The following is a 25,017-nucleotide window of genomic DNA, read 5'->3' on the forward strand; positions in this document are numbered from 1 at the left end:
TCCTGGTTGGCAGTGAACATAACATCTTAAATAAGGTCACAGTTCCATTGTGCAGTGCTGCAATTTATGTTGTTAACAATCAACAATTGCTTGTTAACACTTGCTTGTTAACAGTCAAAGCATGCTCTTCTATTTCAGTTGATATTCCGTCTGATAGCACTTCTTCCTGCTTCTTGCAGATTTCCTTTATTACTATTGCTTCATTATAAATCAGTGATTGTCTGAAATGTGGTATTCACATTGATTTCTTTTACCAGCATGCAAGACTGCAATATTACACATGAACAATGGGTAATTTTAAAATGTCATCAGCATATCACGTTCTTGTACACTAATGTAGAATGGTCTCCCAAAGATGAAGAAATGTAGACCTGGTTTAATCTTCTCAGCTCAAGCCATTATTATGTTAAGATCGCCCTCTGCTGTTAGGTCAAGGTCTATCTTTAAACTCCAAAGAGACTTAAAAGGCCTTTTTCCTTTTTGCCTGCAAGAAAGATGAGAAGAATTTTTGAAGCTGGATTACATCAAAAAGAACATAATTTCCTACAGTCTATTTTCTATTACTTATTCACTTACGTGTCAGCCTCTATGTATTTTATTAAAGTTAAGGCTTTTCTGTGAAGGACTAGCAGAAATTGTGCAAGAAAAGTACTCCTCAGAGATAAGCCTGGTTTCAGGTGAAAGATCTGTTAAAAATTACACCAGAAAATTAGCTGTATACAGAAATCAAACTATGGAATATAAAGAAATAGTGTGCAAATGTGACAAACAGGTTCCTAATATGCAAAACAAACATACTAACATTGGATTCATACATACACATTCTTAGTGCTCTAACTGTTCAAAGATAGTATGTTAAGCTGTTTCACATTTCAATTGATATTTGAGTTGTATTTTCCTTTTAAAAATTATCTGAAGTGAATCTCAGGTATCTTTTCTAATGCTGAAATTCCAGACATTGTTGCATAGTAATAGAAAAATGTGCGCTGTTTTTCATAGATAATAAAACTAAGACTAGTAAGTCACCATTATCCCAATTTTCAAATTAAGTTGAAATATTTTCAAAGATATCTGTGCTAGTAACCAGACATTTTAAATGACCATTGTTAGAAGTTTCTCTCTAGCAGTACAGAAAGGAATAGCAGTAGGAATGTAAAACGGAGCTACCTGACAAGAAAAAAAACTATTTGCATTGAATTATTTATTGCTAGAGCCCAAAGTACTGATGTTAAGCTCTTCTTCTTTTTGAAAATGAAACCATTTACCTGATCCAGGAAGGCTTTTACTAACGTATTTCGTTTGCAACGAAAGCAAAAAAAAACATGTAAGGCAATGCCATGAAGAGACACTACACATTTCTGTACATGAACGGCATTACCATTTATGGTCTGGCAGAAATTAAGTGAACTCCATTGTAGTGAACGATAATCCTGCTATTTTTAAGGGTAACAAAAAACCTCTATGCCTTATTTTTTTGCCATGCAAAATGAACCAAAAACAGAAAAGCCATCAGGCCTTGTCAAATACACTTTGTCCTAATATATTCCTTTTAAAATGAGGCAACAAAATGAACAAAACACTGTTTGAAGCGTCACTGAAAATGAATTTCAGTAACATTTAATGCAGCAAGACTACTGACAGAACCAGGAAAGTCCAAAAGATGAAGACCAAGTACCACAGTTGAAGTAGTTTCGTGCAACAGCAAGCCCCAATCCTGTACTTTATTGAAAAGCTTTATACTGATATTCTCTCAACCCATAACAAATAACTTTGAGAGCCGTGACAGCACATACAAATCAGGTGTGAAACTCTCATCTGTGTGGATAATAGGATCCTGAGACATCTCTTCATCTGAATTAGCTCTCCAAAATGCTGACAACTCAGATCTCATGTATCGTCGTTGGTTATAGATGTGTTCATGACAAGGTGGCATCTGCTTCACTGTATTGACATCTACATCTATATGTGTAGTGGGATATGGAGCATACATTACTTGACGGAAGGGCAACACAAAGCTTCCTGTTGCATCCTGTTATCGTGAAAAAAAATAGTCACTCTTTTGAAAAAACAAAGCTATAGTGAAATCAAACAACATTAAAACATCATTCCTACAGTTTAAATGACATTTGTTTAGACATATTTCACTTGACAAAACTGGTGACAGTAAGCCCAGTAAAACGTCCTAGAGTAATGGATGATTCCCTTTAGGTCATGATGAGAAAACAGGTCTTGAGTTAATTTGTTTATTTCATTTCATTATTACATGACCCGCTTCTTGATTCCATTAAGAATTCAGTATTATACTTATCTGACATATTTAGGCTAATGTGACAGACTTACCAAAGCAAGGAGCACTACTTTTCTATATATCTGCACTCATTGTTACAGTCCTTTTAAAATGCTTGGAAACTATAGGATTGGGTTTTGCTATAATACAAAACCAGTGCATGTTAGAATCTAAGCTACCTCAAGCAGGAAAAAGGAAATTATTATTGCACCCCAGATATATATTTCTTTTTCAGGAAAAAGAAATATGTAACTCGTAGAAAAGACAGTTTGTAATTTTAACATGCAGATAGTGAAAGGGATACCTTTAGCACTAGGAAACAATGAATGAAAGACAATAAATTTCTCTAGGCAAGAATGTAAAAATGTCACATATTAGATACGCATACACATATACACAAGCTGGGTAATGATTTTAAGCTATTGCATAATAAAATTTGCCTAATGGACTTACTTTGAGTAATCCTTGAACAAAAAGTCCTGACTCATACTTGAAAGATGATTCATTTCTACAGAGTCTGGAACATTTCCGTTCTGATGGCGTAAGAAACAGACACAATGTTCTCACAATCTGCATTTTAAAAATTGTTTTAAAACTGTGTTAAAAACAGTTTTGTAAAGACAAGAAAAATTAAAGACTAAGTTGATCCTGAAAAACAATTTTTGACTAGAACATACTACATATTTCAAATGCTAATTTTTTTAGAAGACCCAGAAATAAAATGGGAGAGTAGTAACACACTTAAATTATAAAGACATAAGCCATATTATCCCAATTTCCTATTAAATGAGTAAAACTCTACACCTTTTGCCAAAACTCTCTTAGCCAACTACATAGGGCAAATCACTTTTGCTGTGTCTTCCTATTACTTAAAAATGAGTTACTATGATTACTTTTCTGGCTCATTTAGGCTTGTTAATTGCTGCATACTGAAACACTAGCTATTCTCTCCAATAGACAAAGTTATTTTTTTAAACAATAAACATCCATGCTTATTATGTTTCCTCAATGTTATTTCCTTAAGATCTCTATCAAAAGTAAAAAATGTTTTTCATTAACCTTTTGCATACACCTATCCTGCAACAACTAAAAGTAATCTTCAAATATTAGCACATATTCCATGGTACTAATCTTAACTACAGTCTTAAACTGTAATTTCTTATCTATCTGTGTTTGGGAAGGCCCTATCCTTGCTCAGTATCTTTAACACCACCAATGCCATGCTACTTTCTGACAGAATCTATTTGATGCTTTGCAACAGGTATTTTAGTTATAAAGCAAGCTAGAGAAAGCATTTTCTTTAGAATAGATGCACCATGACAAAATGAGCACAAGAACACAGTAACAACAAGGACTTGTATAGAATTTATATCTATATCAATGTATATCTATCTATTGATTTATATCAAATACCAATATTGCCCTGGATATATATTGAAACTCACATTGTTCCAGACTTTTTTTTTTCTCTCAAACATCTAGCTTATCAATATACATTTTTTAAAACTGTCCTAAATATTTAAGCCTTTAATATCTAATATCCCTGGAACAATACTTACTAATTATATTTAGCAAATTTCATCTAAGAATTGATCATTTTCTTTTCTCCAGTTATCTGTATCTCATGAACAGAACGTCAAGTGTTAGTATGCGTTTGATTGGGAGTAGTTTATCATCACTCTCAATACACACAAAACAGCTTCTTTCTTTCACATTTTTTAAAAATATCACAAAGTACTTATTTTAAAACAGGTTTACTCAAGAAGACCTTTTTTTTTTTCTAAACTTTTAAAAAAGGAATATATTGCAGAGTAGCTAATATACAGTTACTTACCAAATCTATAACATATTCAATAGGCCGAGTATTCTTTTTATTTTATGTTGAAGCAATACACACAGATACATTCACATATTTATCAAAAAAACACGAAAGTGAGAATTTCTGTAAATGGAAAATCTTATGCTTACAAAATAAACTAGAACTGAACGATCAGTACACCATAATTAAAAAAACACGATCGGAGAGAAAACTCCAATATAGAAAAATATTTTCTGTCAGGAAATGAATTTATTTGACCATACTGCTTCTCCACATGTATACTCCAGCAGCCATGTCACGGTCTAAGAACATGAAAATATTGTTACTACTCTGCAGAGAAAATACTCTGAGTAGTACCAGTGTCCTCATTAAACGTAATAGTATCTAATACCTGAAGGCTCTAGGATCGTATGTTTTTATAAAGCCCTTCTTTCCATTCCCACCTGCAGGGATATTCTGAATCAAACAGGCTTTAACATTAGAAGATTAAAGAGTGAAAGCAGAGAGGCAATTTAGTTAGTGAATTCCATTTACTTTTTAAAAAATAAAATCCATGATTTGTCTGTGCATATTTTGATTCAAGATTAACTTTGGTGAATTTATTAGAAAAGATGGAAAAATAGTCTAATTAAGTCCTCCTGGGTGGAGGGAAACCCTCCTGGGTGAAAGGCTGATATACTGCCATATGCCATAAATAGATAAGATTTTAGAAATATTTCAGTGGACTACAAACACAGATATATATCTTCCAGAAATTATTTTCAATTTATTTGAAACTAGCTTTATATGTAATCAGAAAGCTGTGTATAAAATTTGAGCTGGAAAACACTGAATAAAAAAAAAATCTTCCTTTAATTTTTCTTTTAAACACTTAGTAAATTTTAAAAAAGCATCAAAACTTCCCATATTTGTACAAAAAACATTACAAGAAAAAACAGAAAAGATAACAAATACTTAACCTGAACCAATATGAAATCAACAGATTTAGAAGAAAGTTAAAAAGTATTAATAAAATGGAGAAAAGGGTGACTATAAAAAAGGTAGTAATTTTATTGTTCCAAAATGACAGCCTCCAACGGTGAGTTCTGGATCATAGTGGTATATGTACATTTTACTATTCTCTACCAAGAAGTGCAGCTAATGCTGCCTGTTGTTTCTAGCCCTGGAAAGTTGCTAACATTAGGTCAGTTTTACACATGCTACAGCAATTATGTTGAAATATGGTGTTTTTCTTGCAGTTTTAGGGGTCTACATTTGTGTTTTGCATCTCTTTGGCTCTTCTGAAAAGTTGAGTCAACTTAATTTAAGGGTCTAAGTCTGCAGTTATTTACAAATTAATTTCAAATAGATTGCAGACACAGGTATGCAAATATCTTGAAACTGATGGTACAGATGAAGATCCTAATAAGCTGCACATTCTGAGGAGTGTGTTTATAACTACAGTTGTGTATCTGTTTCATGAAACACAAGCAGTTCATGATGCAGAAGTATGTATTCCCCAGCACAGTAAAATTATGCAGATATCCATTTCTTAAAGTACATGGACAACACCTGTTGACCTGAGCTATGCAAGTCACACCAGAATGGTTCAATTCATATTTATAGCTAACAAACCTGATCTTAAAATCTCCAATTCATCCACTATTCCCTTATGAACAATATGAATAAAATTAAATATATTGCCTTGCTTAAAGTTGCCAGAAAACAACTTATAAGCCACTTTTCAAGCAGAATTGATAACTGTTAGAGTAACTAACTGAAGACAATTCCATAATGATATTCTCTCTCTCTTCAACCTCAGGTACATCTATAGGCAAATGACACATTCACACTCTTAACAATGGCCATTCCAGTTGGTTTGTTCAGAAGTGCATTACCTTATTCACTTTTTCTGCACTGCTTCCTAGAAACTACAGAACAACCACAGGTCTGCAAATGTGAACTAATTGCACTGCAAATAAAAACAGAACAGGTTAATACCTTTATAAATACTTTTAAAATATAATCATCACCATGATTCCACAGAATTAAGTCCCCAGTATAACTTTCAGATTTTAGCAACACTTACAGTTTTAGTCCAATTGATAGAAAAACCGGCAGACAAAATCTCCAAATATCACTTGGGTGCTAACCCAAACTGTCTCTGTATCGTAACTGTAGTATACCATCTACACCACTTCACCACCACTACAAAATAATTCACCTAAAATAGCAGAAGACATTAATAATAAAGGATTTGAAAGAATTTTGAAAGATGATTTATTTGATGGTTCTCATTTTCGAAAACTTTGTGTCAGATACCAGTTTTGGGACACTTGGTAGATGGACTGCCCTACTCTTGTTAACTACATGGACAAGAACACTTCACAGGTATGAGATCCTTGATATAGAGTGACACACTGGGAATTAGAGAGTGTTGTCTTGTGATTTGCCAGCAGCACTGCTCTGATTTAGTCACTCCTCAGCTTGGCAGCTGCTACAAGTTTATCTGCACTAATCCTCACAACTCTTAGCCTGTTCTTAACAGACTTCTGTTGATGTTTTGTCGTCACCTTTGTCGTCACTTTTCTTACCTACCACACGGTATCAAAAGTCTGGTTATCTTTGTAATTAGAAAGCTTTTTTCCGACATCTGTGAATAAGTATTAGAATTGAGCAACTGTTTGGATACTGTTTAAGCAGTTCTAATAAACACTTCTAAGATGGTTAGGATTATAACAGCTATGCTGAGACTCTCCTACAGGTGAAAGTCCTACAGGTGGACTTTATAGTGGGCCTACTACTCTTTACCTTACCAAATATTTTTAAAATAGATTCAAGGTGTGCGGATGAAGTTCTTACTTTGTGCGATCCAATTTTTAGTCAGCAAAATACAGAAATCCATTCCAACACTATATTAGATTGAGAGCAGACCCAGAGGACTGGATAAGGTCTACTACCCTCTGAAAAACAGCATCAAGTAGAGCAGCACAGGAAGCTTAACTGAATCTTTATCCTTCAAGACACAGAGTTTATCAGATCATTCATGTCACTTCTGGTCAATAATCTTGCCACTGATTGTACAACTGCTGCATAAAACTGTACGACCTTGATACTATTAGCAGTAATTTTTAAAAAAGTTATAAAAGCAGGAAAAGGGGGTACACAGAAAATCACATAACGCAGAAGTATGCTCCTGATCACTGTAGAGATACACAGCTATAACATATGCAGTGACTCTGACTTAGGAGGACTACTGTGCAACACTGCACATCTCACTGCTCTTTATTTGGATGTTGTCAGCAGCATGTCAGAGTAATAGATATGTTTCAAGCAGGGTCCTTGATGTTAGGACCCTTTAGGCAAATGGCCAAGTTATTCTGCTTCTTGAAAATTTTATCTGTGAAAGAGAAGTAGCATCAAGGCAGCCATTAACTGATAGAAGAGTAACTTATCATCATAGAATCAGTGACTCTAGTTGTTTACAACAATCCATCTAACAACATTCGTCATATTATTTTATAAAGAGTGATAGCCTTAAAGGATTAAAAACACAAAGAGAACCCAATTTTTCTATAAAAGTAAATACTATGTGTCAATAATTTGTAAATTTAACACATGAATTTGTGCAGTACTGAAAGAATATGTCACACTGTATAAAGAGATTATAGATTATTTGAAGTTAAGCAGTACAGAAATTAATGAAATTGTAAGGGTGATATTCTAAAATAACATGATCTAAAAATCGATGAAATACTATTCCCACAGAATACTGTTTCTCTGACGTGCAATTATTTCTGGTTTTACATTAAAAATACAATAAAAGTCAAATACATGTCTTTTTCCATTCTTACAAATAAATCTAATCACACACTCACATGCATACATATTTATAAATATACACACACACAAGTCTATGTCATTTTGCTATCAAAACTGTATTTCATACTTGAGGAGAAAGCCTTCATGACAACTATCCCCAATGTCATTGTCATTTAGCACAGTATCACTTACCTGAAACGCAAATAAACATAAACAAAGGTTACACAAGGATATGTGCCAATTTTAAATAACTACTTTTTGTTTTGAACACAGGTGCTTGCTCTTCAGGAACTCTCTCTTTAGGATCTGCTTAAGCTAAAGTTTTAACATTGCCAGAAAACCAAAAGCGTAAAAAGGCCTCAGTCTTTGGCCAAAGAATACTGAAAAAGTCACTGATGATTAAACTTGTTTCTCCAACTTGACAGTCAGATTGCACCCAAGAGGTTTTTCTAATGCCTTCTCCAGATTACCTTAAATTAGTTCAAGTCAAATCACTTCTATTTCTTTCATGAGAATGATAAACCACACTGAAACGGTTATCAACATTAAACCCAATTACATCTTCACTTGTTTTGTTTTGTGTGAACAGCCTCTCTCCCGTTCTTTTAAAAATGGTATCACTGGTAGCTAATTTTACTAAGTGCTGAGCAAAACTTCACTAAGTGGAACGTTATTTTTTGTTGTTGTTGAGAGCTTCAAATGAGAACATCACTTTATTACTCAGAATGCAATAAATATAAGGACTTACATCTATTTCTTCTGAAACACTGTGTGATTTCATAGACGAAAGGAGTTCCATTACAGGAATAACTTCTCCTGTCAGCATCGGAATGATACTGTGGCCCTGTGGAATAAATAACATGTTTGAAGTTAAAGCATGCAGTACAGGAAGTTGCCAGGGAGAAACTCAGGCAAAACATCTTAAGTTTCTATTATTTGCAAGTGCGGTGTATGAGTTAATACACAAAACTTCAACAGCAATTGTAAATTGGAAACACGCAATTCACTTTTTAACCAGACATGTAAAATGCGTTCCCGGGGTCCTAGGCTGATTCACCAGATCAGTTTGATCAACCTACTCAGAAAACATTTACAATGATACAATTTATTCACACCATATTACATGCAAGTACTATATTCAAACTATGTTTTCACAGTGACAGGGCAACAGTACCAGGCTTACTAGTTATTAACATGGTGCCTTATTTCTCTTGCTTCACACACACACAAAAGCCACATTTTCCTACTTACTCTTTCAGAAACCTCACAGTCTCACACATTAGATCTACAAGCACATTCTAACACAACAGATTCCATACATCTCTGTAACCTGAAAAGGTAATGACCTATTGAAAAACTACTCTTAACAGGAGAAAGCATATATCTGTGGAAGCTACTACCTTTAGGGAAACTGAAGTACACATAAAACACTTCCCTCTTCTGAAATACAACATTCTTCATAGACTTTCCTTTTACACATAAAGTGACGGAATGTATTTGTTTTTTCACAGCTCCCACCGTCCTATCTTCAGTAGTTTGCCTCATGTGTATGGCAGGTCATCAGCCAGTCCAAAGTATCTTCCTGAATCCCAGAAATGAGAAGTGGCACCAAGTGCTACAGTCACGAGATCCAGTCGATTAATTTTGTCATGTTGTGCCATATTCATCAACCAGCCTGTCTTACCTGATCCTCCATTCTCTCCGTGCCTTCCAAGGCAATCTTCTGGAAATGTTCTTGCCTCTCCTGAGCAAGAAAGCAGTTAAATATAAAAGCTTTGGTATTTCTCTATACACGCATGCACACAACAGTCAAAGGCCAAATTTCTTCCCTTCAGAAACATGCTTCTTAGATTCAAACTTTGATGTTCAAGTCTTTTTCTTTTACAGAGTTGACACTGCTAGGAATGAAGTCACTTCAAAGTGATCAGTGCTCCCTGTTCCACTTCCCACCAAACCTCTTACACATAGCAGGAGTAGCAGGAAAGTGAGAGAATGATGTCAGTAACAACAGATTAGTAGTTCTTTTGTTAAAGACCAAGAAAATGACAAATGATCAAAAGATTAAAGTTCAGAATTCTGTTTTATATACTTTTATTTTCAAATGATTAACATACACAGGGATGACTCCCACAGAAACAGGAGAAAATGATATCTCTAGGATAAGGAAAAATCTTGGCTTGGACAGGGGAGGAAAGACAGGATTATTTTCACATCTTCAGACACTGACAAGACTTCAAAACATGCCTTCTGTTTCAAAATCAAGTCCAGGAGACACAAAACCTCACAGCATATAAAACACCACTGTAGAAGAGATTGGACTAGGCTTTCCAAACACACTCACCAGCAGCTCAGTAGCAAACAACATTCAAAATGTAATTGAACAATATTGAATTATTATTCACAATAAAAGCTTAAATCACTTGATCAATCACTACGAGATCCAAAAATAAATAATGCCACAACAACTAATAAGTTTTGCTAAATGCTAGGAAGTTACTGCATTTCTAATCCCATTGGTCTCATGAACTACTTGAAGTCCATCAATCTCAAGTGGGTAGAGTTTGCCTAACTCTTTTGAAACAGGGGAATAAGGCATAATCTATAGTAAATTGCCATCAAATGGCACCCAGCTAACGATTTGAAAGGCTACAATGTAGATTCCTTAAGGACACTTCTATTGTGAAGCTTCCTAGACAATGAAGATCCTTTGTTTTGAAAGAAGACTTCATGTAAATACCTTAGTACCACTGTAATACCATAAGCCACTTTTTTTTCCTCTTTAGAAATAGAGCTGCCATTAATTGTCAAAGAACTAAAATATGATATCTATATGAATAAAAGGGATTTCTCACCCCATACAGTACCCCTGTTTGGAATCGCTTGTCTTTACCAGTATGAATATTGTTCCACATTTGTCTTAGCCCTGAGTTCGGAAGGTTTCTTCTTGTCTAAAGTCTGATTATTCATCCCTAAACAGATCTCATGAGAACTGATAACCACAACACTATAAATGCCAGAACAGATGCATAGTTCTTCTGACATTTTAATTCAATATAATTTGTTCTCATATAGACATGCTTGATAAATTGTCAGAAATTGGAAACGAGTATTTCAGCCTGTCTTCACACACTACTCATGCCTAAGATTTAATCTAAATGTTTAATACCAAGTAAGGTTAAGGCTCTGATTTCTCTGCTCTCCTCATCTTCAAAAAACGCTATAAACACTTTTGACCTTCCTCAAAAACCCAACAAGAACTTTTTAAATAGAATTTAACTGTCTTGACTGACCAAGCTGGACTGTCTATTTCAGGAACATCTGAAAAAGAATGAAGAATTTAAGACTGTTTTCAGAGAATGCCACCAGAAAACATGTTCCATCATGGTCAATATAACTGAAAGGCCATTTCTACAGTAGATTGAAAAAGAGGGAAGCTGTAGTTAACAACGATGCACAAAGCTTTATCTGAACTTCCCTATTCCACACAGAAAGTCTGTAAAGAGAGACCTAAATGACTGGGAAATTAAGTAAGAGCAAGAGCATTTCTGTATGTCAAAAGTACTAACGTATAGAGAACAACTGACTTTATTATTAGACCATCACGTATTTTTAATGAAAGACATAATTTCCATTTAATCACGAAAAATCCACAATGCACTAAGGTGCAATTCTTTAAAAATAATTTAATATAGTTTTCTTCTTCAGGATTCAGAAGTAGTAATAATATTTGGACTAAAGCAGATTTATCTTACTGATTCTCCCACAGCTTAATACTCTGGTGAGTTCTCTTGCAAAAACTGCTTGCCAATATCTTTTTGGGGAAATAATACAGTGACTACTGTATACAATAGCAGTAACGTGAAATCATTCCAAGAGTTTCCTTTTTTGGACACAAAGTGTGAAAACAATTATCTGAAACATAGTAATTTTCCAATTCTACTGAATACGAATACTTTACTTAGCACATTTTGTAGTACTAATTTTTATTAGATTCAGGGAGATGAAAGACAATGCACAGGACACCTGTTTTAACTAGAAACTGGCATATGCTCATACAATGCCCTATGTAACAACAATTCACATGACTGAAAATCCAGCTTTGAATTTGCTGACATATGGATTTCTTACTTCTAGAGAGATCACTTTCCTTCGAGTTTTTGTCTGGGTATGACACAGCCTCATATTTTGCTAGTGCCCAAAACAACTAAGACAACTGTTTTTAGCAATGAAAAGCAAACCTACCTTGTGCATCCATATTCTTCCTTTCCTTATAATATGTGTTAACCCATCCACACACACCCTGTGAAGAGGCAGGTAGAAGCCAAGTTCACTTTGTGGAAGTATAATGGACAGTCCATAGGTGCTTCTGTCTCCATTCCAGTTTCCATCGAAGATTAATGACACAATGATTACTCTTTTCTCTGCCAAAACGAAAAAGTTCACATCTATTGCACCGCTTTCTGCATTCCGAAGTATCTCTCCATTTAGTGTGTGATTTGCAAGAAAAGTTCTTTCACCATCGCTGAGGAGAACTTGTTTGGTCTTTGGGGCCCAAATGTGTCGCACTCTGGGACCAAGAATATTGTCCCAGTAAGCAAAAGTGGCAGCTAACAAAGGTGACTCTCCATTCAAACAGATCTCTGTTTTGGCAACTGCAGGTGAGGGCGGTGGGCAAAGAGCTGACATACCTATTTCTTCTCAACCATATCCTTAAAATGCTTACATTGCCTAAAAAACAAAGTTTTAGCAGAAAAATAAATAAGAACCACATACATTATTTTCTCTCTCTCTCTTTTTTTTTTTTTGCTTTCAAATAAGATTTCACCACATCCACAGCTCTGGCTTCCACTTTTAGGATTCCATTCTAGCCTTCATGCAGGAAGCAAGTTTACATGCATACTCTCTACATAACAAAGTGGCATGATTCACAAATTTTAGTCAATCACTCGGATATTCTTTAGCAGCTCTAAAAAGCTTATTACAATGAACCTGCAACACATTCAAGTAGTGTAGAAGAAAAGACACATGAGAAGCATTTCCTTTACTTTAAAGTAATATACATGCATGCCCTGGCCATTTCCAAAGACCCTACATCTTCTCAATTTTGATGAGGTTGCAAGAGATAACAGGAAGTTCCACCTCGACAAAAAACAGCATGCTGCTCACAGCAATAGCTTCAGGACCCAAATATATTACACCAAGAACCCAGATATATTAGATCAGGAGTTATTCTAAAAATCTCAACCCAGGATGGACAAATAAAACACTGAAATGCATTTATCCTGGCTAAACTTGGAGACATTAAACCTCGTTGTTCCTTTTTAAAATGTCTGCACCTTGACTGCTGCACGCTATAGAAGAGAATGGAAAAAAGGGCAAAATGAAGAAGTGATACTGATCCTATTTGATATAGCTGTTTTTTTCATCAGGCCTTTTTGTTTGTTTGTTTTTGATACATATATCTATGTGTTTTAAGGTCCCAACTAAAACTGTCCAACTGTTTCCCCCTAGGGCAGAAAAGCACCTGCTCCCTCGTTTTTTTCTTAGGCCTCATCTAACAGCGCTAGGCGACCTTCCTATATAGCCTATGACAGGCTGCGCCGGCAGAAGAAAACCACGCACACAGGCTCAAAATGCAACGTCACCGTTTCAGGGGAAGCCGAAACAGACACATCCCTGCGCCCTCCCTTCGTTCCCGGCTGAAAACTGAGCCGCCCCCCTCCAACCCGCCACCTCGTAAAAGGGCAGCACCGGGACAGGACGCGGCCCCCGCCTTACTCACCCGCGGAACCGCCACAACGGCCGCCCCCTGTGCGGCGCCGCGCGCATGCGCGTGCGCGTGCTCCTCCCCCGCCCCCGCCCCCGCGAGCGGCCCCGGCCTCCCTGCCGCGCATGCGCGCTCGCCGCCAGGAAGCACCCGAGCGCGCAGCAGCCCGAGGGAAAATGGCGGGGGGAGAGCGCGGTGCGGGGGGAGGAGTGTTCGGGCAGCCGCTCTGGTCCGTGCTATCCCCAAAGGGCTTATTTTTAATAAAATAAACTGCCTCTGCCCTACTGCCGCAGCTTTAACACTCTCACGGAAAGCTTTCATGGGATTGCTGCTTGAAACGGCCGTGCATGTTCTGCTGCTCGGGTGCTTTAAAACGAGAAGTAGTTCTGGCCGATTTGCACGTTGGCTGCGTTTGGTTCAGAAAGCTGCTTTGCCAGCTGCTAGTCATCTGCGTGCTCTTCATACTCCAAGGCGGAATCCAACCTGGAGGACTTGTCAGCACCGGGGATGTTTCCATCCTAAGTTCCTGTTTCTGGGTCCATTACCTGCATCCCCCCCGCCCTCCCCCCCCCCCCCCCCGCGCCCCGGTTTTTTATTTTTTATTTTATCTTCAGCTGGGAATGGGGTTCTCACATCTCCCTCCCCTTGTTACCACTTCTGAGGAGACCTTGGCTCAATCAGCTTCAATGAGAAAAAACTGTCTCCAGGCCTCAGTTCCTCAGAGCTGCTTGCAGACACTAGGTATTTTACTGTTTTCTAGCAAAAGAAGGTCTGGAGGGCTGGAGTGCACCTGGCATGCAGTGTAAGTGGAGAAAGTCCAAAGAAACACATGAACGGAAGGAGCCTTAGGTTTCCTGCTGCTCTGGAACCATGTGTAGTTTTTATAGTTTACAGCCAACATGAGTTTTTACCACTGTGGAAACACTGTCTTGGAAAAACCTAATTTCACAGTGATAAAAACTCATTTTCTGGTCAGATCAGAGAGCAACAGAACTACTACACATGGTAAAAGAGAGGGAGTGGAAGTGTTTTCTTGGGATATAAGGAGCAGGGACTCTCCATAGCAGTGCAGATTTCTGAAATGGGTTAATGATGTGCGGAAAATCTCGCTGTCAAGAACTGAATGTCCAAAAGGAGACAGAGGAGTCCTAAAACTTTATTCGAATAAAGGGAGAGTCCACCGGGCATATCCCTGTGGGGTCTCTCAGATTGCTGGGGGACGCAGCCCCCCTTTTATCCTAATTTCCCGACCGAGGGACGCCCTCTCCTTTTCCCCATTGGCCAAGGTACTCAGAAGTTACAGCCTTCCCGGCCCGCCTACACCGAACTCCGGCCTCCCGCCATCTGTTCTCACCTGAGCTCACCAACTCCTTTGTCCCCCTCGCTGAAGAATGTGGGGCAATTGCCCTATTTCCCTCCTTTGTAAAGGCCCCATCTCCTTGCAGATGGCTCTTTTTGTCCTTCTGGGCTCATGGCTCCACTCAGTCTCCCCTCCCTTTGTCCTGCTCTTCAGCCAAACTGTGGAGAAACCCCCTTATTGATGAATACAGAAACTTGAGCATTCCGCTCAATCCCTCCTCTTTTTCTTTTTTTTTTTTTTTTTCCTTTGGACAATATTTGTTTTTACAAACTAGCTTATTAACTAACAACCTGCGTTCAGTATGTCTAGTACCCATCAGTAGTCTTCATATCCTCCTGAACTCCCACAGACCCAGCAACCCAGAGTTTATTTTCCAGACCCACTCCCCGTCAGCGGTACAGATCAACTGAGAAGTCCAGGCTTCTGGAGTCTTGGAAATCTTAACTCTGGTGTGATGAGTCCATCCATGCTCAGCTGTCTTGATTGATGTACCAAGACCCAATCCCCTGGTTGGATATCATGGACTGCAAAATCCAAGGGGAGGATCTGTGTGAGCTGGGCTTCCTGTCGGAGAGACTTCACAAGAAAAAGTATTCTGGCCACATATTGCTTTAAATATAATACAGTCATGGATTTCCTTTGGTTCTTCTCCCTCAGGACCAGTTAGACAAGAAGCTGGGTTAAACCCTCCCTCGCTTCAGAAGCCCCTTCAGGTAGCAAGGCCCTGACAAGGTATGGGCCCTTGACAACATGGGATCCCCCTGTGGTCAGTTTTCAGACCTCAGTTACCATTAGGACCATAGCTGCACAATTCTGCAGACAATAAGGCCACCCCTTAGCCACTGGGTCTAACATATAAGCTATTGGTATTCGCATGCCTCCATGCTTTTGCACTAAAATTTCCTTGCCACGGCTCTGTTTGACATTCACATATAATTCAAATTCTTTCTCTGTGTCCAGAAGAGCTAAGGCCGGAGCCTGGGTCAATTTATCTTTTAATTTTCTAAAGCTCTGTTCTCCTTCTCATGTCCATACCACAACATTGGGGCTGTTTTGGGTTAAAAAGTCATACAGTGGTCTAGCTAATGCAGAAAAGTCTTCAACCCAGGCTCTGCAGTATCCTACTAGCCCTAGGAACTGCCGTAGCTCTCTCTTAGTCCTGGGTAATGGCACTTCTAAAATTCCTCGAATTCTTTCTGGGTCAAGGCATCATTTTTTTTACTTGAAGAATCTCAGTGAGATTTCAATGGTCCTTTCCGTCAAACCTGGTCCTTTCCGTCGGACTTTAGCGCTACCCGGAGGTCCTTTCCTTCAGACCTAGTCCTTTCCGTCAGACTATAGCGCTACCCGGAGGTCCTTTCCTTCAGACCTAGCCCTTTCCGTCGGGCTTAGCGCTACCGGGAGGTCCTTTCCATCAGACCTAGCCCTTTCCGTCGGGCTTAGCGCTACCGGGAGGTCCTTTCCGTCAGACCTAGCCCTTTCCGTCGGGCTTAGCGCTACCGGGAGGTCCTTTCCGTCAGACCTAGCCCTTTCCGTCGGGCTTAGCGCTACCCGGAGGTCCTTTCCGTCAGACCTAGCCCTTTCCGTCGGGCTTAGCGCTACCGGGAGGTCCTTTCCGTCAGACCTAGCCCTTTCCGTCGGGCTTAGCGCTACCCGGAGGTCCTTTCCGTCAGACCTAGCCCTTTATGTCACACCCCTTGAGGACCCCCTCCTGGTCCTACCTGCGGATCCCCCGATCCGCTTCTCGTCTGTCTCCGGACAGTCTCGGGAACCCAATCAGTCGTCCGGTGCAGGCTGCCGTCGAAGGGAGTCGATCACCAAAAGCTATGGTGAGGCGCGCCGTCGACTCCAATCGCCGTCTGCCGTTCCCGGAAGGTGGAAGGATCCCGGACGAGCCCCCATTTGTGCGGAAAATCTCGCTGTCAAGAACTGAATGTCCAAAAGGAGACAGAGGAGTCCTAAAACTTTATTCGAATAAAGGGAGAGTCCACCGGGCATATCCCTGTGGGGTCTCTCAGATTGCTGGGGGACGCAGCCCCCCTTTTATCCTAATTTCCCGACCGAGGGACGCCCTCTCCTTTTCCCCATTGGCCAAGGTACTCAGAAGTTACAGCCTTCCCGGCCCGCCTACACCGAACTCCGGCCTCCCGCCATCTGTTCTCACCTGAGCTCACCAACTCCTTTGTCCCCCTCGCTGAAGAATGTGGGGCAATTGCCCTATTTCCCTCCTTTGTAAAGGCCCCATCTCCAGATGGCTCTTTTTGTCCTTCTGGGCTCATGGCTCTACTCAGTCTCCCCTCCCTTTGTCCTGCTCTTCAGCCAAACTGTGGAGAAACCCCCTTATTGATGAATACAGAAACTTGAGCATTCCGCTCAATGAAATAAGTGGGTTACTGAAATAAATAAAGCCAGATTAAGTTCTACAGAAAGCAAATCTTGCATTTCTGTATCCCCAGCTGTTCATTCTTCCAGGGAGAAATTGAGACTTTCTGAAGTAGCTCTGGTTTGTGCAACGTAAGCTGCATTCATGTTAAGAACAGTGAAGTATCATAGAATCATAGAATGCTTAGGGTTGGAAGGGACCTCTAGAGATCATCTAGTCCAACCCCCCTGCATACGCAGGGTCACCTAGAGCACGTGGCACAGGACTGCATCCAAGCGGGTTTTGAAGATCTCCAGAGAAGGAGACTCCACAACCTCTCTGGGCAGCCTGTTCCAGTGCTCTGTCACCCTCACTGTTAAGAAATTTTTCCTTAAGTTCCTATGGAATTTTTGGTGTTTCGGTTTCCGGCCATTTCCTCTAGTCCTATCAGTGGCCACCAGTGAAAAGAGACCATCACCGTCCTCTGCACTCCCTCCCTTGAGGTATTTATATAAACTGATTAGATCCCCTCTCAGCCTTCTCTTCTCCAGGCTGAACAGGGCCCAGCTCCCTCAGCCTCTCCTCATAGGGCAGATGTTCCAGGCCCCTGATCATCCTTGTGGCCCTGTGCTGGACTCTCTCCAGAAGCTCCACATCCCTCTTGTACTGTGGAGCCCAGAACTGGACACAATACTCCAGATGTGGCCTCACCAGGGCTGAATAGAGGGGCAGGATCACCTCCCTCGACCTGCTGGAGACGCTCTTCTTAATGCAGCCCAGTATTCCATTGGCCTTCTTGGCCACGAGGGCACACTGCTGCCTCATGGTCAACTTATCATCCACCATGACACCCAGGTCTTTCTCCGCAGAGCTGCTCTCCAGAAGGTCGGTCCCCAGCCTGTACTGGTGTCTGGGGTTATTCCTCCCCAGGTGCAGGACCTTGCACTTGGCCTTGTTGAATTTCATGAGGTTTTTCACCGCCCAGTTGTCCAGTCTGTCCAGGTCCCTCTGGATGGCAGCACAGCCCTCTGGGGTATCGGCTACTCCTCCCAGTTTCGTGTCATCAGCAAACTTGCTGAGGGAGCACTCTGTGCCTTCATCCAGGTCATTGATGAATAAATTGAACAGGACTGGACCAAGGACTGACCCCTGGGGGACCCCGCTAGCTAACAGGCCTCCAACTAGACTCTGCACTGCTGATCACCACTCTCTGGGCCCTCCCATCCAGCCAGTTCCTAATCCACCTCACTGTCCACTCATCTATCCCACACTTCCGGAGCTTGCCCAGGAGGATGTTGTGAGGGACGGTGTCAAAAGCCTTGGTGAAGTCGAGATAGACGACATCCACCGCTCTCCCCTCGTCTATCCAGCCGGTCATTCTATCATAGAAGGCTATCAGGTTAGTCAGGCAAGATTTCCCCTTGGTGAATCCATGCTGACTACTCTTGAGCACCTTCTTGTCCTCCATGTGCCTGGAGACAACGGCCAGTATGAGCCGTTCCATCACTTTTCCGGGGACGGAGTTGAGGCTGACTGGCCTGTAGTTTCCTGAGTCCTCCTTCTTGCCTTTTTTGAAGACTGGTGTGACATTGGCCTTCTTCCAGTCTTCCGGCACCTCCCCCGTTCTCCAGGATCTTTCAAAGATGATGGAGAGCGGCTTAGCTATGGCATCTGCCAGCTCCCGCAGCACTCTGGGGTGCATCCCATCAGGGCCCATGGATTTGTGGGTATCGAGGTTCCTTAGGTGCTCTCTGATCCAATCTTCCTCTACCCAGGTCAAGTCTTCCTCTCCACCAGCTTCTTCTCTTGTCCCTAGGGCCTGGGGCTCTAAAGGGCTGCCCTTGGTAAACACCGAGGCAAAGAACGCATTCAGCCACTCTGCTTTTTCTGTGTTATTTGTAACCAGGGTGCCCATCCCGTCCATCAGCGGACCCACGTTTTCCCTGATTTTCCTTTTGCTGTTGATGTATTTGAAGAAATTTTTTTTTTGTTATTTTTAACAATCTGGTCCCTTGCCAGATTGCCTTCCAGCCGTGCCTTAGCTTTCCTTGTCTCATCTCTGCATTCCCTGACTATGTTCCTGTATTTCTCCCAGGGGACCTGTCCTTTTTTCCACTTTCTGTATACCTCTGCCTTCTGCTTGAGCATTGCCACAAGCTCACGGCTCATCCACGCAGGTCTCCTGCCCCCTCTGCCTGACTTCCTACACACAGGGATGCACTGTTGCTGGGCGTGGAGGAAGCGCCGCTTGAAAACTAACCAGCTCTGTTGGGGCCCCCCTTCCTTCTAGAGCACTAGCCCATGGGATTCTACCAAGGAGGTCTCTGAAGAGGCTAAAGTTGGCCCTCCTGAAGTCCATCGTCGCAAGGCTACTTATAGCCCTGCCTCCTCCTCGTTGAATCCTGAACTCCACCAACTCATGGTCACTGCAGCCGAGGCTACCCCCACCTTAACATCTCCTACTAGGCCCTCCCTATTTGATAGCACGAGGTCCAATAGCCCACCTCTCCTCGTCGGCTCCTCCACAACCTGCGTCAAAAAGTTATCGTCGACGCTCTGCAGGAACCTCCAGGACTGCTTGTGCCTGGCTGTGTTGTCCTTCCAGTTGATGTCGGGGTAGTTGAAGTCCCCCATGAGAACCAGGGCCTGTGACCGTGAGGCAATATCCAGCTGCCTATAGAAGGCCTCATCAACCTCCTCGTCTTGGCTAGGTGGCCTGTAGCAGACACCCACCACAGTGTCTCCCACATTAGCCTGCCCTCTAATCCTTACCCACAAGCTCTCAACTCGCTCATCCTCCACTCCCAGGTTGAGTTCCATGCATTCCAGTTGCTCTCTCACATAAAGAGCAACTCCACCACCTCGCCTTCCCAGCCTGTCCTTCCTAAAGAGCACATAGCCTTCCATGGCAGCGCTCCACTCGTGCGAGCTATCCCACCACGTCTCTGTGATTCCAATGAGATCATGACGCTGGGACCGCACACAGATCTCCAGTTCATCCCGCTTATTCCCCATACTTCGCGCATTGGTGTACAGGCATTTCAGGGAAGCAACAGAGGCCACAGGTTTCCCAGGAGGGGTGGAAGAGGATCCTCCGTGATCATTTCCTATCCTCACTTCCCCACTAGCGTACTCCCGCTGGACGCCATCTGACCTGGGCTGTGCGGTACTGCTTGCCGTGTCAGTGTGCCACTCCCCTTCCCCCTTCTTGCCTAGTTTAAAGCCCTCCTAACCAGGTTGGCCAGCCTTTTGGCAAAGAGACGTGTGCCCCTCTTGCTAAGATGGGTCCCATCATTCCCCACTAGCTGGTGGACATCAAACAGAGTCCCATGGTCATAGAAGCCAAAAACCTGTTGCCAAGCCCAGCGGCGCAGCCAGTTGTTAAGCTGCCATATTCGCCTTCTCCTCCTTGAATCCATTCCCCTCGTTGACAGAATAGAGGAGAACACTACCTGGGCACCTGTACCTTTGATGGCCATCCCTAGGGCTCTGAAGTCTTGCTTGACATCCCTCATTTTCCCCATGGCATCATTAGCGCCCACATGAAACAATACTAGAGGATAATAGTCAGACTCTTGAACAATTCTTGGGAGCCTTTCTGTAACATCCTTTATTTTGGCCCCAGGCAAGCAGCAGACCTCTCTGGATGAGGGGTCCGGTCTACATATCGGTGCCTCCGTGCCCTGTAGCATGGAGTCACCCACGACGATCACCCGCCGCTTCTTCCGGGTGCTCCTTTTCACTTTAGGGGGAGCAGCCTTGCAGCATGGACCAGAAATGGGCCGGGTCTGGGCATTGCTGTGAACCCCAGGGGCCTGAAGGCATTAGAGATATGGCAAATGGATGTAACACATGTTCCGGAGTCTGCTCGACTTAAGTATGTGCATGTGTCTATTGATACTTACTTGCATGTAATATGGGCAACTGCTCAGCCTGGGGAAAGAGCCCTCCATGTGAAAAAACATCTCACCGCTTGCTTTGCAGTGTTAGGAGTCCCAGAAAAGATTAAGACGGACAATGGTCCGGCATATGCCAGTGACAGTGTCCGTCAGCTTTGCAAAAAATGGGGCATTAAGCATGTCAGGGGAATCTCAAATTCGCCAATCGGCCAGGCCATGGTAGAACGGGCTAATCGCACCTTAAAAGATTACCTGATGAAATTTAAGGAAATGACAGACCCAAAAGAGCAGTTGTCCTACACACTGTTTGTATCAAACCATCTTTGTGTGTTTGGAGATGACACGGAACCCTCCATGTAGGTGCATGCACAGCAGGTCCGTAGTGAAAAGATGCAGGAGTCACCTATGAGCGTGCACTATCGGCATCCTCGAACCAGGTTATGGGAGGGTCCAGCAATAGTCGTATTCAATAGTTGAGGGCATATGTTTGTTTCTACACCCACAGGTCGTTTATGGGTTCCCAGCAGATTGACTCGCCCAGCGAAAGGAGTCGCGGACGCGAGGGAGCGTCCTGTCGAAAAGGATGTGCAGGACAGTGGTGGGCAACAGCGTTACTGATGTTCTGGGTACTGGGCTCTGGGACGGAAGGGGCTCCAGGGTACCATCCACGGTTGTTTGACCCTCGACGGAACATCTGGGTGACCTTAGCTCAAGAGCTAAATACCACGTGTTTTTGCGCTAGTCTGGCCACCCCTAGTACCCTCTTTGTAACATGTCTAGTTGGGGTATCTGTAAGTGTGACCACGTGGAAGTATTTCTGAAATGCAGTGAAGGCAATGCCATCATTGGGGAATCCCCAAACTTTGAGAAGATTGACAGCACTCGAGAACTTGGCAACGGGACTCAACCGTTTCGATCTTCGGAACCAAGGACTGCCTGTAGGGCCTGAACCACAGGAGATAGAGTTATTAGACTTCCTTAATGCTTCTACTTGCCTTTATTTTAATGCATCGCAGAAGGGTTGCGCTTCGGGTTATAGTAATAATTACCACAGTAACTCTCAGGCGCCCACCTGGTTGTACCCAGTCAGCAACGGGAGTAGTTGGGATAAATGGTGTGGCAAGATGTCCCACAATTCCTCACATCCAGGATCCAGCTCCGTAACCCCTCGAACCTTGCCTGCAGGATATTTTCTCATATGTGGCAACCGGGCTTGGTCCGGAATTCCATCAAAGCCCATAGGGGGTCCATGTACGGTAGGCCAAGTAAGTATGGCTTTGCCCTGGGTCCATCCTAACAGCACCAGTGTCAAAAGAAGAACTCGGCAAATGGCGCGTAGCATAACCCAGACGGAGGACTGTAATGATGAAGTCCGCCTCTGGTCTAAGTGGGAGGTAATTTTCGCATCCCTCTTCGTACCGGGGGCGGCAGCAGCGCGAGCCCACGAAGTCTTAGACACCCTGTCCTGCTGGGTGGTTAAACAAGCAAATGTCACCAGTCAGGTCCTCTCTAATCTTGCGCTAGATTTATCACAGGTGCAACACGCGGTGCTACAAAATAGAGCGGCCATCGACTTCCTGCTGCTAGCCCATGGGCACGGATGTGAAGACTTTGAAGGAATGTGCTGCATGGACCTGCAGGACCATTCCAGAGCAATCCACCAGCAAATCCAACAGCTGATGGAACACACCCAGAAGATACAGAAAGATGTGGTCTTCTTTGGGCTGGATGGGTTAACTGATTTATTGGGTATTGGTGGGTGGCTAAAATCCTTGCTTAAGACAGGACTGATGCTTTGGATTGTTATGCTTCTTGTCCTAGGCTTATTCAGCTGTGCCTTTCCATGCTTAAGGCGAATGCTACCCCGCCATACTCATAAAGCCTGGTTATTGCAAAAGAAAAAAGGAGGACTTATAGAGGAATGGCTTGGAGACCAAGGACACATTACGGCTCCAGGCGGTAAGCACAACCCCTACGTTGAAATGATCGAGAGTCTTTGAACTGCCCATCAGCAGATCAATAAACAATGGACGCTGCTCAGCAGGACGTCGGACTCTCTGGCTGGGAAGACTTTCAGACCAACATGGACTTGGGGATGGGTGCATGTACTAGTAAACTTGAGGCTAATGTTACTAGTTGTTTTACTGTTTATGCTTTGTAACTTTAGCTGTACTTTTGCATGTATTAGACGTATGATAGTCTCGCTTACCAGCAAGGCTTGACTAGTGCAAAAGAAAAAAGGGGGAATTGCAGGGAAATGCTGTGCTGAGGATCTGCACCACCTGCGCCTTGCTGATAATGTACAGGGGAGTGTTAGCGAATTGTCCTTGGCTGGCTGGGAATGAGGAGCTAGCTGGGAAAGAGTAGCTGGCCCTTTCGGGTAAACAACTTTGCAGAGCTGAGAAGAGCCTATGCGGCCGGGACCTAGCAACCCCCCTAGCAACCAACCAAAGCTAGCCTAGAAATCCCTCAGATGCTTGTAGGAATAAATATACGCGCACTTCGGCTAATAAACGGAGCAAGATCTAAACTCATATTGAGTTTAGTTTCATGACATGAAGGCTCCAGGCCCTCTCATGCCGTTGCTGGGCTGGGTCAGGGCTGGTGGCAGGGCAGCGCCCGTGGCAGCACAGAGCACGCGGAACAGTCACAAAGGGGCAGCGGGTGTCACAGGCGGGCGGAATGCGAGGGGACGGGACGCGCGGCCGTTACCGCGGCACTTCGGTCTGGCCAGCGAGAGCGCCATGGCTGTGTGCCTGGTGCTCATGCTGATGGCGCTGGCCGTGGTGCAGCAGCCGCTCAGGGTCAGCGACCACGTGGATGCGGGCACGCAGGAGCGGCTGCAGCGGCGCCTGCAGCACCTCACACATTCAATGGCCCGGCTGCAGCAAGAGCTGGAGCAGCGGCAGCCCATCGAGCAGCGGCAGCAGCAGCGGCAGGAGGGCAGTGACGCTGCCCAGCAGTGGCTTTTGGCTGGCAGCCGTTGGGGGAAGCTCGGGGAGGCGCTGGGAGCCCTCGTGCTGCTTGCGGGCCATGGCTGGCTGGCCAGGAAGCGGCGCCGTGAGCTCGGGAAGCCGTCGAGTCCGTCGTGCAGCTGGGCAGGGCAGCAGCAAGACGAGGAGGAGGACAAGGAAGAGCAGGAAGAAGAGCAGAAGGAGGATGAGGGCAAGGATGAGGAGTGCGCGGGCCACAAACAGGCAGCGGGGTGTCTGCAGCAGCGTCAGCTCCAGCAACCGGTCTGGGTCATGCCCGAGGCCCTGGAGGAACTGCTGGACGAGCTGCTCTCCGCCTGCCACGCGCTCTCGTTGGGCTCCTTCTTCCCGCGCCTGGGCCCAGGCATCTGTGTGACTGGCAGCAACCCAGGCCGCCCCAGCAGCCACTACACCTTCCTGGTGCCGCTGCGCCCGCCACCCAGCCATGCCTTCCTCCTGGAGACGACCCATGGGCAGGGACGCTCGCCGTGGCAGGGCCGTGTGTGTGTGCACGCGGCAGTGCCTGCTGGGCGATGTGCACTGCCTCCTGCACCAGACCACGTCACTGTCGGGCTCCTTCCGCGGCCCATGCCTCCTGCGCACCCTCTGCACCCACTCCTTCCTCGACGCGTGCAAGATAGCAGAATGGTTCCAGCACGTGGCGCAGAGAGCCTGGCTGCTGCTGCCCGCCTCACAGCACTGCCGCCTTGCCGTGCTGCCCTGCGCGCATGCCTGTCAGCTCTGCCTGCA

The 25,017-nt window shown here is 43.4% G+C and overlaps 1 pseudogene; it reads right to left on the reverse strand.

Moving 5' to 3' along the window:
• Positions 1 to 1,724: 1,724 nt before the first annotated feature.
• On the reverse strand, positions 1,725 to 24,738 carry LOC148594242 (guanine nucleotide exchange factor C9orf72-like; annotated as a pseudogene).
• Positions 24,739 to 25,017: the final 279 nt, after the last annotated feature.

The sequence above is a fragment of the Tinamus guttatus genome, unplaced genomic scaffold (genome assembly GCF_059628265.1).
Source record: "Tinamus guttatus ecotype Peru unplaced genomic scaffold, ASM5962826v1 Tinamus_guttatus_pri_ptg000278l, whole genome shotgun sequence".
Lineage (NCBI taxonomy): Eukaryota > Metazoa > Chordata > Aves > Tinamiformes > Tinamidae > Tinamus > Tinamus guttatus.